This window comes from Bos javanicus, chromosome 4 (genome assembly GCF_032452875.1).
Source record: "Bos javanicus breed banteng chromosome 4, ARS-OSU_banteng_1.0, whole genome shotgun sequence".
Classification (NCBI taxonomy): Eukaryota; Metazoa; Chordata; class Mammalia; order Artiodactyla; family Bovidae; genus Bos; species Bos javanicus.
In genome coordinates, this window is record NC_083871.1 from 48,108,075 (window position 1) to 48,120,260 (window position 12,186).

Consider the following 12,186-nt stretch of genomic DNA (forward strand, 5'->3'; position numbering starts at 1 on the left):
GGAGCAGTTGGAGGAGTCATGGAAATGACAGAGGACGCCAAGCCTAGCCCAGGTGGGTAGTGAATCAACCATAACAGTAATAATGGGCATTGAAAAGGAAGATACCATTGTAGATAACCCAACCGACTGACAAAGACAGAGGGCTGAATACCCCTGGGTGCCAGGAGGCATATCTGGGGCTTCCATGAGAAGCCTCTGCCAAGTAGAACTTCAGCAAGCCTGTGCTCAGGAAGATTGTTATAAAATGTGCAGAGTGTTTTGTTTTTTGAAAGAAATAGTATAACAGTTACTTGTGTGTGTGTGTGTGTGTGTGTGTGTGTGTGTGTGTTATGTGCTCAGTTGTGTCTGACTCTTTGAGACCCCATGGACTGTAGACTGCTAGGCTCCTCTGTCCATGGGATTCTCCAGGCAAGAATACTGGAGTGGGTTGCCATTTCCAACTCCAGAGACCGAACCTGTGTCTCCTGCATCTCCTGCATTGGCAGGCGGATTCTTTACCACTAAGCCACCTGGGAAACTCCATAACAATTACTTAAGAAAGGCCTTAAAATCACTGAGTTTGTTTTTTTTCCATCAAGTGTTAACTTCTGAGCAGAGAGATCTACCACTAGGGACTGATAAGGTGGGGGCAGGACATTTCTTTATATCACTTTAGCTGAAGACATTTCTCTATTGCTTTCGTACAGCTGCTGCTGCTAAGTCACCTCAGTCGTGTCCGACTCTGTGTGACCCCATAGACGGCAGCCCACCAGGCTGCCCCATTCCTGGGATTCTCCAGGCAAGAGTACTGGAGTGGGTTGCCATTGCCTTCTCCAGTGCATGAAAGTGAAAAGTGAAAGTGAAGTTGCTCAGTTGTACTATTGGTGTTTTATTTTTTTTCCTCCTGCAATTAATCTGCCACCTCGTGGCCTAATGAGAAATTTCAGTTTTCACAGACTGGAGAAGGAGAATGGATGAAGTAGGAATCGATATTCCTTTGGCCAATATAAGCGTTAACACACTATTGACTGCCATGAACAGTACATCAGTACAGGATTGCCTCTCTTTCACTATAAAATGCCCCTATCTACTATCCAAAAGGCATTTTGCAATTTCCCAAGAATTAATGGAATAAGAAGAGTATGAATCATAGTCCCTTCTTACATCTGTATGCTTCTGACTCCATAAACTGAAAACTAGAATATGGTCCTTATATTTTAATGGGAAGCAAGATTGCCCTAAAAGGTATAAAGTGCCCTCAACATATAAATATTGCTTAAAAACAATAAGGTGAATTTACAAACATAGATGAAACCTGGATACTAAGCAAATATCCATTAAACTAAAATGAGAAGTGAACACAAGCTGATGGATGCAATCCCTTTTCTTGGGCTGAGTCATGAGATCAGTTTCTAACAACTGATCTTGAGAAACTGAGAGGATGCTTGTGTGGGTGATGGGTGGTCCTTGAGCCTAATTACTTCTTAGAGTCTACACACAAAAAATAAGCAAAGGACCCATCTCAATATGTCTTGGTCATCAGGAGTACAGTATGGCAAAGTGGTAATGGGGGTCAGCCTGGGATTCTGCTGGCTTCTGCTGTGTACACTTTTAACCTTTTAGTTCGTGGATAATAGTGATGCAAGGAGGCGAGTCCCAGGAAATGGATGGGCTGGGGCACTTGAGAGCCAGTCTAGTGAACACTGGCTGAATTTATTCCTGCCCTTAGTTCAACCTATCCTCAATCTCAGAAATTCTGCCTAAAGAAGGGTGTCTTTCAATTGAGAGATAATTGCATATCATATTATATTCATTTCAGGTGTACAACACAATGACTTGATATTTGTATATATTGCAAAATGATTAAAGATGGTTTTTAATAGGTACCTTCTTCTCATATAAAAATCATAAATATAGATATGATCAAAGTTTATTTTCATTCTACTATGAAGCAAGGGTGTCCAAAGCCAATTAAAAGCATGTATAAGATTTTTACGGAGAAGGCAATGGCACCCCACTCCAGTACTCTTGCCTGGAAAATCCCATGGATGGAGGAGCCTGGTAGGCTGCAGTTCATGGGGTCGCTAAGAGTTGAACATGACTGAGTGACTTCACTTTCACTTTTCTGCATTGGAGAAGGAAATGGCAACCCACTCCAGTGTTCTTGCCTGGAGAATCCCAGGGACTGGGGAGCCTGGTGGGCTGCTGTCTATGGGGTCGCACAGAGTCAGACACGACTGAATCGACTTAGCAGTAGCAGAAGAGGCTTAGCAGCAGTAGCAGTAGCAGCATAAGATTTTTAAAGGATATTTCAGCCATCTAGTTGCTAGTGACTTTCCTATTTCCATTTGTATGTCTTCATTTTAATCTGACAACACAACTGTCATTAATTCTAAAAATATTTTTGTCAATCCTGTTTTCTAGGTCTAAGCATACTGTTCATAGTGATAGTGTAGTGTCCTCCTTCCTGAGATTTATCTTTCATATTTGTTATATTTCTTAAGGAATTGGCACATAAACTGCATAAACTCCTTTCCGAATTTGGAAATGTTGCTAATCACTTCAGTCGTGTCCGACTCTGTGTGACCGCATAGATGGCAGCCCACCAGGCTCCCCCGTCCCTGGGATCCTCCAGGCAAGAACACTGGAGTGGGTTGCCATTTCCTTCTCCAATGCATGAAAGTGAAAAGGGAAAGTGAAGCCGCTCAGTCATGTCCGACTTAGCAACCCCATCGACTGCAGCCTACCAGGCTCCTCCATCCACGGGATTTTCCAGGCAAGAGCACTGGAGTGGGTTGCCATTGCCTTCTCTGGAATTTGGTAATAGTTTGTTAATAACAAGTTTCAATGACTCTAATACATGAAAGAAATAGTTTTGAAACGTATGCTTCTGATTTTTTTAACTCATTTAGAATACTGCCTTCACCCTGAGCCCAGATTATGATATTGATGATGATGATGATGATGAATTTTACTCTATTTGCAATGTATCAAAGAATGTGAAAGCTGGAAGGAAACTGAAAGGCAATCAAGTCCACTCAGCTGCTGTTTTAAGTCATGTCTGTGCTGAAAACCCAATTTTGATCTAATGGGTTCTGCATGCCCATTGATGGAGAGGAAAAGGGAACCAATTAGTATGTAGAAGATCGTGGAAAATATTATGGAACTGATATGGAAACAAAAGTGATCATTTTTGTGATCCCACAGACAGAAGAAGCTGAGGCAGCAGGCACGGATGGAGTTGAGAGTCCAGGAGGCTGGGACAGAGGTAGGTTGGCTGGAGGTGCAGGTAACAAAAGATAAAGGAAACTGGGGTAAGAATAGCATAGATCTAGGAGAGCCAAGGGGCAAACATCCTGGACTCGGGAAAGATGCAAGACCAGTAGAGGGCTCAAGTACCTATCTTAGGGTTCATCATCTGTTGGGAGGAGTGTGCAGGTAAGGGAGGAAGTGTCACAGATTCTGCCCCAGCAGTGTAATGAAGTAGACATTTGGGTGGTGACCTGGAAAGTGGTGGAAAGAGCTTTGAAAAATCCTAACACCCAGGTCACATACCTCATTCTGGGAGTGGAACCCAGGCACCCTATTTTTCAAAGCTCTTCACATGTTTCAACGTGAGACAAGGTTGAGAAACACTAGTGTAGATAGCAGGAGATTTCTACCCATAGCAGGTAGAAAGGCGATGTCAACTTAAAAGATTAGATGTGATACAGCTATTGGCCTGCTACCTCTAACCTGCAAGTAGCACTTGATTTAACTCTGACTGAGGCCTGGGCTGTGTTAGGAGCTCAGTTCCCATCAGCTGGTGGGAGAGCTGGGATTAATATCACCGCCTTCAACATGCACCCTATCCCTCGGGCAGCCTAGTTGCACAGGACTACAACATTTTGCCCTCTCCCAGTCCTCCTGACTGACATTTCTGGGTTTCAGTCTCACACCTGCTGGAACTGAATTCTGCTCAGTACATCAGTCAATGATTCCTGGAACTCCCTTTTCCCTGGAGCTGGACTGTGATCCCTCGTTGTTGGCTGTGAGCTGAAAGCCTTCTGAAGCTTAATGAATCTCTCCACTGGTCATTGGATTAGATATTTCTGGTATCAGTTCCAACATGGAAAGAGCTGAGGTCCTGGAAACCTTTGGGACAAAGGTATTTGCATGGCTCGCCCCTCTCTTTGGGACCATCTGCATAACTTCCTGGACTCTGAACATCCCAGATCTCAGCTGCCTCCCCTTACTACTGGTGCATCACTTCTTCAAAACTGAGGCTAAATGGTCAGAGCTCAAAATCATGCCACTAGTTGGTGGGAGCTTAAAACCTGAGCATTCCTGGGGGCTCAGGTGTTTTGGTGATGGAGAAATCCATGGGAAGGCACTTGAAACTCATACAGTATTCCTTAATGAACTCATCACCTGGAGTCACCATAATGTCTTCTGCAGGAAAGAAAAGGATGAGGGCAAATGAGATGTGAGTGATGAGTGCAACAGAATTGGGAAGGAGGGGCATGCTCTGCTTAGAGAATTGTCTAAAGCAAAGTAGGGCAAGTGAGGTGGGTTTGGGTTTACCCACAGCCACAGTAGACATAGCTCATTGATTGCAACATTCTTGCCTGGCACACCCAGATTTTGACTTAAAATCGGTCTCCACAGTGTTCTAGGTATTCACTACGAATCAATTAGAGCTGTCATGCAAGTTGAAAATTATGATCCACGCTTGATCTAAGTGAAGAAGCACCTTTTTAAATAAATTTTTGGCTGCACCTCTATAGCGTATGGGATCTTAGTTTCCCAAACAGGGATGGAGCCGACATCCCCTGCCTCAGAAGGCAGAATATTAGCCACTGGACCACCAGGGAAGTCCCAAGAAGCACCTTCTTCTTCCTAAGCTGCATACACCATCATCTGGGCCTCCTGGGGGAGGGGCAGTCAGAAGAGGGAACCAGAGAGGAAGGTTGCGCTATGGAAAAGCAAACCCATTTCTTTAAGGTTTTGCAGTATTAGAATTGAACACTGCTTCTATTTAATTACAGCCAATCCCTACAATGCTTTCTTTTCTTCTAATTCCCATTTTACACCGAGTGTCATTTCCTATCAGCACAGTCTCTCCCATAATCCCCTCCTCCTCGTTCCCTTTTTCTCCCCCCGCTACAAATTGACTGGTGTTCTGTGGAGCTTGGGCTTCCTGGAAGTCCCTGATGACCTGCAGGCAGCCCGCAAGGTCAAGCTGTGGGCAGGAAAGGCGCCTGGGGAGCTGTCCCAGGGTACCTACCGAAGTGCCTCCCACCACTCAGCGGCCATTCGTGCCTCCTAGAAACTGACTTGTGATCTTGTCCTAAACCCTGCAAATGCTTTCAGTTCTGCAGGCCCCAAAGTTTCCCTGAGCATGTCCTTTTTGTCAAAGTCAAACAAAAACACAAGAAACAAACAAACAAAAAATGAAAAGGAAGCTCTTTTATCCAGCCCCATGGAAAAGAAAGAAATGCATCCAAGTGAATACATTTTGCCACCACTTAGAAATATGGGGCCAGCCTTCATAAGGAACACTGCCAGGGTGCACTAGGTAATTTTCAAGGGGATGGTAAGAGTATTTAATTTAACACCTCATCCTCAGAACTGCCCTGAAAGCTATCCTTCAACTTCTGTTTTTTCTCTTCCATAGGGTTGAACACTCCTTACTTCCCAATGTCAATATATCTATTAGTTTTGTATAGCAGGCATTCTAACAACTGGTGAATTCAATTATGTGCTTTACTTGCTTGAGTCCTACACTGCCAACCCTGGAGAACTTTCTATGACCAATTCTCCAAAATGGAAACCATCACTGATGCTCCTTTCTTCTTAATTTCTGGTGTCAAACTGCCTAGATGTCCAATATATTCTCCTCTCAAAATGTCTCTGGATGTACTTGTTGCTCTATTCTGGGCCATCCCTCTTTCCCTATCCTTACTGCTTCATCTTTGGATTAGTGCAGCCACTGGTCTCACTTGCCCTGTAGCTTCAATCCCTCCCTGCCAGACCAGTATTCCAAAACTCAAAATGTATCTTTTCACTACCATATTCAGTAACCTCTAATGGAATCCCATGCTTACATTCAAAGCCTAAAACTCTCTGGGCTGTTATGCCAACCCTCCACAATCAGTCACCACATTGCCTAGGATATCATTTCCAACTATTTCTCAGTGGTGCACATGTGATCCAAAAATTATGTTTACACACACACACACACAATACCACACACAGCACTGAGAATGAGTCTATTGCTTGATGTACAAGTGGCCTTTGGCTTGCATTTTAGCATCAAGTAGGGATTCAAGTGAGACCCCTGAAACTTCAGATGCTCTTAGTAAGACCTCTCCACCCTCTCGTCTCACCACTACCATTAACATGATTTCCATTCTGCTTTTCAATGAATATACTGAAAACATTGCATTGTTTACTCTTAGCATTGCTTGTGTTTATATCTTTGAAATACATGCAAGGTACCAAAACAAAAAAACTGTCAGTACAAAACTCTGCACTAGAATAAAGAGACTTTAGGAAGACAAGAGGGGGTGATGTTAGCACAAAACTAGCCAAAGACATTGCTCATTTTCATCCCGTCCCTCACCAACAAAAATTTAGTATCCATCCACAGACAAAAGTTCCTCTGAGGGAGCTGTGGGTTCTAGCACCATATGCCAATGGGCCTAGGAGCAGTCCAATGGGCTGACAGATCTTGGTTCTAGTTGGACCCCGTGGTGACCCATGAATTGGCTTCTCCTGCTCATGATCTGGGAGTCCCTGGTGAACATACTGAATACAATCACTAACTGATGAGACAGTCTTTGCGAAAGTCCAGGTTTCCAGGGAAGTAATTCCAGAAATCCATTGGAGCAAAAAAAAAAAAAAAAAAAAGAAGAGAGAGAGAGTTTGGATGCACTGGAAAGGGTATGAAGAATCGCTTGACCTTGCCTACATCATCTCCCTCTCAAGGTGACACGGCTTAGGGCATAGGAAGGTCTTCCCTGGTCCTTGGTTTATCTCAAAGGTGAAAGAGACAGCATTCGAGTGACACCTGACTCCCTAGCTGTGCAGGACAACTCCAAAGGGTTCCTTTCTCTTTCACCCCATTGGGAATACTACATGAAGATCTCTATGAGTTACAGGGTAGGGAGTAGTAGGGAGAACAGCAGAGAGAACTTGTGAAGGACATGACAGTGACACAGATCCTCACCGCCTTGTGGATTCCATCAAGAAGCCAGCCCACAGTGGCTGGGAGCACCTCTAGCCCATGGGCACCTGTACTATCCCACATGGGTCATCCACACAACCATATACTCATCTGTGGCCAGCTCCATGTACATGCTCCTGACGATGGCCTGAGTGGGTTTTGGCAGGTTTCCAGTGAACACACACACAGAAAGTTGGCTCATCTGCACACCAGGGGGAGCCCACAAACTTGAACGTTAGGGTCACGAGTAAGAAAGCAAGAGAGGTTGTGAGCCTTGGGCTTGGTGCATCCAGGATCCAGAGATGGCGCGCAAGTTTAAGAATTCTGCCACAAGAGGGCGCAAGAAGCAAAGAGCAGGTGTACCCACAGAAGGTCTGAGATAGCCTCAAAATTCATAGTGATGTTGATAGAAAGTCTCTCTCTCCCAAATGCAGTTGGTAAAGATTTGCTACTTCAAATGCAACGAAAATGTCAAGGAACATGAAAAATCAAGGTAACATGACACCACCAAAGAATTACAATCTTTCAGTAACTGAATCCAAAGACAAAGAGATATATGATTTACCTGACAAAAAATTCAAAATAGCTGCCTAACAGAAACTCAGTGAGCTACAAACAAACAAACAAACAAACACCAAGACAATTCCCAAGACTGAAATGGGAATAAATAGAAAATATAAACAGACCAATTACCAATATTGAAAATGAATCAGTAATTTAAAAATCCCCCCCCCCCCCCCAAAAAGTGTCCAGGACCAAATGGCTTTACAGGTGAACTTGATCAAACATTCAGAAAAGAGTTAACACCTATCCTTCTCAAACTATTAAAAAAAAATTACAGAGGAAGTAATGCTTCTAAACTCATTATATGAGGCCACCATCACCCTGATATCAAAAACAGACAACAACATCACATACAAAAAATAAAATCATGAGCTGGTATCACTAATGAACATACGTACAGAACCCCCCAACAAAGTACTAGCAAACCAAACTCAGCAATACACTAAAAAGGATCATACACTATGATAAGATTTATCCCAGGGATGCAAGGGTTTTTCAATATCTGCAAATCAATCAATATGATACATTACATTAACAAACTGAAGAATAAAAATCATACAATCATTTCAAGATATGCCAAAAAAGCTTTCAATAAATTCAACACCAATTTCTGATAAAAATTCTCCAGTAAGTGGGCATAGAAAGAACATACTTCACCATAAGAAAGGTTATGTATGACAAATCCACAGCTAACACATCATACTCAAAGGTGAAAAGCTGAAAGCATTCTCTTTAAGATGAGGAACAAGACAAGGATGCCCACACTCACCACATATATTCAACATAGTTTTGGGAGTCCTAGCCACAGCAGTCAAGAGAAGAAAAAGAAATAAGAGGATTCCAGACTGGAAGGGGAGTAAAAGGGAAGTAAAACTGTCACTATTTGCAGATGACATGATTCTATACATAGAAAATCCTAAGTCTGCTACCAGAAAACTACTGGAGCTCATCAATGAATTTGGTGAAGTTGCAGGATACAAAATTAAAACATAGAAATCTGCTGCATTTCTATACACTAACAATAAAATATCAGAAAGAAAAATTGATGAAACAATCCCATTAACCTTTGCATCAAAAAAGAATAAAATACTGAGGAATAAAATACCTTCCCAAGGAGGCAAAAAACCTGTACTCTGAGAACTCTAAGATGCTATAAAGATCTTGAAGACAACATGAAAATATGAAAAGATATACCATGTTCTTGGATTGGAAGAATCAACATTGTAAAAATGACCATACTATCCAAGGCAATCCAGACCCAACACAATCTCTATCAAATTGCCAATGGTATTTTTCACAGAACCAAAACAAAAAATTTAAAAATTTGTATGGAAACACAAAAGAACCCGAATAGACAAAACAATCCTGAGGGAGATTTTGTCTAATCCTTTTATAGTGCTTTCATTTCTAGTATCTCTATACATTTCTGGCTGGTTTGCCACTCACTCTAACCAGACCACACCTTAGACTAGCAGAGCTATGGATTTTTTCCTGTTTGTTTCCTACCAAGAAGTTCCTACTTCTACAGATGACGACTCTGGGCATGGATCTTTGTCCTCTGCTCCTGATCAAGTCAGTCCCCTGTGGCTGTGAAGCTGCTGGTTTTCACAGTCAGTTCTACTCTAGAAAAGCTATGTTTCTCACCAACTGAGCTGGAGGAGATGGAAGCAGCCCCAGGCAAGAAGGCTGTAAACTCCCACTGTTCTTATTCAAAGTACTAGCAGTTTTTCCTGAACACATGCTTCTTAAATTGTTGTTTGCCTTTGGTTAACTTTTAGAGCCCTTAAGTGATCAGTTTCTGATATTTTCCCACAATGCTATATTTGTTTTGTGGAGAGAGAATTTTCTAATCTGTTCCCAATAGTAGGAAATTCTGCCTCTGAAGGTATTTTTACCATAGTTCTGAAATCAATATTCAGAATATACTATAAATATATAAATGCTTTTATATCTGAAGTAGATAGTAAACTGTGCTTATTTTACTGTTCACTTCTTGGAGTTAAAAAATGCCTCGTTTTCTTGGGTTCTTCCAGGAAAAGAAATTCGATCCCCTAGAAAGTAATCTTGTAGAGGAAGTGACAGCTTTTCTGATAACTGTTTCATTTGTGAAGATTAAAAATACTTTGTAACTGGAAAAAAAAAGAGAAAGAAATGCCTCATATTTTCACTTGAGTAGCTTAAATCTCCCTAGGACATCACCTCAATAAACAAATAAGTCAGATAAACTATCCCTTCTTTTTTTCCTCTGGAGATATTCTTTTAGAGTCCTTCATTCTTCCATTCCAATATTGACTATTTTATTTCAGGTCTGCTGTACAGCTACTATTCTAAAATTTTCTTTCATTTCATTGAGCACATTGTTTCCGGGGTTAAATGTCTATCTTGAAGGTCATGTAAAATAGTGATCTAAACATAGTCTCTGGGGTTAAACTGCTGAGTTCAGACTCTAGCTCTGTATTATTAGTTGTGCCACCTTGGAGACATTGCCTGTCTATGCCTAAATTTTCCTACCTGTAAAATCATTGTGAAAAGAACAGTACTTCCCTCATTCAGCTGTCCTCAAGATCAAATGAGCACGTATATAAATATGTATAAGTACTGTTACTGCTGCTGCTAAGTCGCTTCAGTCGTGTCCAACTCTGTGCGACCCCAGAGATGGCAGCCCACCAGGCTCCCCCGTCCCTGGGATTCTCCAGGCAAGAACACTGGAATGGGTTGCCACTTCCTTCTCCAATGCATGAAAGTGAAAAGTGAAAGTGAAGTTGCTCAGTCGTGTCTGACTCTTAGCGACCCCATGGACTGTAGCCCACCAGGCTCCTCTGTCCATGGGATTTTCTAGGCAAGAGTACTGGAGTGGGGTGCCATTGCCTTAGCTACTATCATTTGGGTGGATTAGCTATTGGTGAAGCATGTGGCGTTTTTGGAGAAATGTCTGGAAGTCTAATTTTTGAAACACTGCATAGCTAACAATTCTTCTAATACTTGGCTCTCTGATTGGGTATAGGATTTTAGGTTGAAAATTATTTGTCCTCAAGATTTTAAAGGCACGGTGCTATTGGTTTGTACCTTCTGACAGTTCTCGGTATTCTCATCCTTTGTGTGTGTTTTCTTTTTGACAGTTGTATGAATGTTTTATTCTTGGCCTTTTGACATTTCATTCTGATGTGCCTTGAAGTATTTCTTCTTTTATTCATTGTGCTGGCTACTCCACTGACTCATTACACTAAGAATTTTTCTCGTGTTATATCCTTGATAATTTCCTCCCCTGTCCTCTCTTTCTGTTCAGACTTCCTGAAACACATATTAAATAAAGACTGGACCTCAGGGATTGATCTTTTTACTCCTATTGTCTCTATTTAAAAATTTTTTCCCTTCATTCTGGAAGAGTTCTCTTCTAATCTTTCTATTGAATTTTTAAAAAATTCTATCAATGTCTTTCATTTATAAGAGTTCTTTTAAAAAATGTTTTATTCGGGTATAGTTGATTTGCAATGCTGTGTTATTTTCTGCTATACAGCAAAGTGAGTCAGTTATGTATATACATATATTCACTCTTTAGATTTTTTTCCTATATAGGTCATTATACAGAGTATTTAGCTGAGTTCCCTATGCTATACAGGAGATCCTTATTAGTTAATCTATTTTATATACAGTAGTTCTTTCAAATTTTCTATAACTTTGTTTTGTTTCATGGATGCAATATCTCATCTTTCTGAAGATATAAATTATATATATATATATATATATACACACACATATATATATATATATATATATATATATTCTTTTTTCCCTCCTTCTCCATGAATTATCTAAGCTTTTTTTCTGAGTTCCTCCTTTTTTTTTTTTTCTGTTGCTTTTGTATGTACAGAGCCTTCCAAATTGGAAGATTTCTCAAATACTTGGTGATCTTTGGCTCTCCTTTGTCATGTAAGAGTGAGGTACAAAAAATATCAGAGAGGGCAAGACTTGCTGACTGCAGAGCAAAGGAACTTTTCTATTAATGTGATTCCAAAATATTAATAGAGATCTTTTCTTTGAGGCTAATCAGTGCCACAACAGCTTAGCTAGGAAAGGCTAGGTTAGCTGCAGTAGTAAGCAAAAATTACAAAAACAAAGTCTCCATGACTTAACACAGTAAGTATTCACCATTTCTACTACATGTTCAATGGAGATTGGTAGTGAGCTTGACTCCCAGTCCACAGTAACTCCAACTCATCTAACGATGCCACTGTGTCATCAGGAAACTTCAAGTGTTTGTCACAGCAGGGGAAAAGAAAGCATGGGAAAGGATGCATTGGCTCTTGAATGGTTCCACCCAGAATTAACACACATGATCTCTTCTCATTTGACATTCACTAAAACAAACCATATGTCCACTAACTTCAACGAGTGGGAAAGTGCATCCTCCCAAGTGCCCAGAATGGGGGAAGAAC

General features: G+C 41.3%; 1 long non-coding RNA gene across 2 annotated transcripts in view; it reads right to left on the reverse strand.

Annotated features, from left to right (window-relative positions):
• LOC133246043 (uncharacterized) overlaps window positions 1–12,186 on the reverse strand; it is a 551,852-nt gene that overhangs the window by 136,361 nt on the left and 403,305 nt on the right. The window lies entirely within an intron of this gene.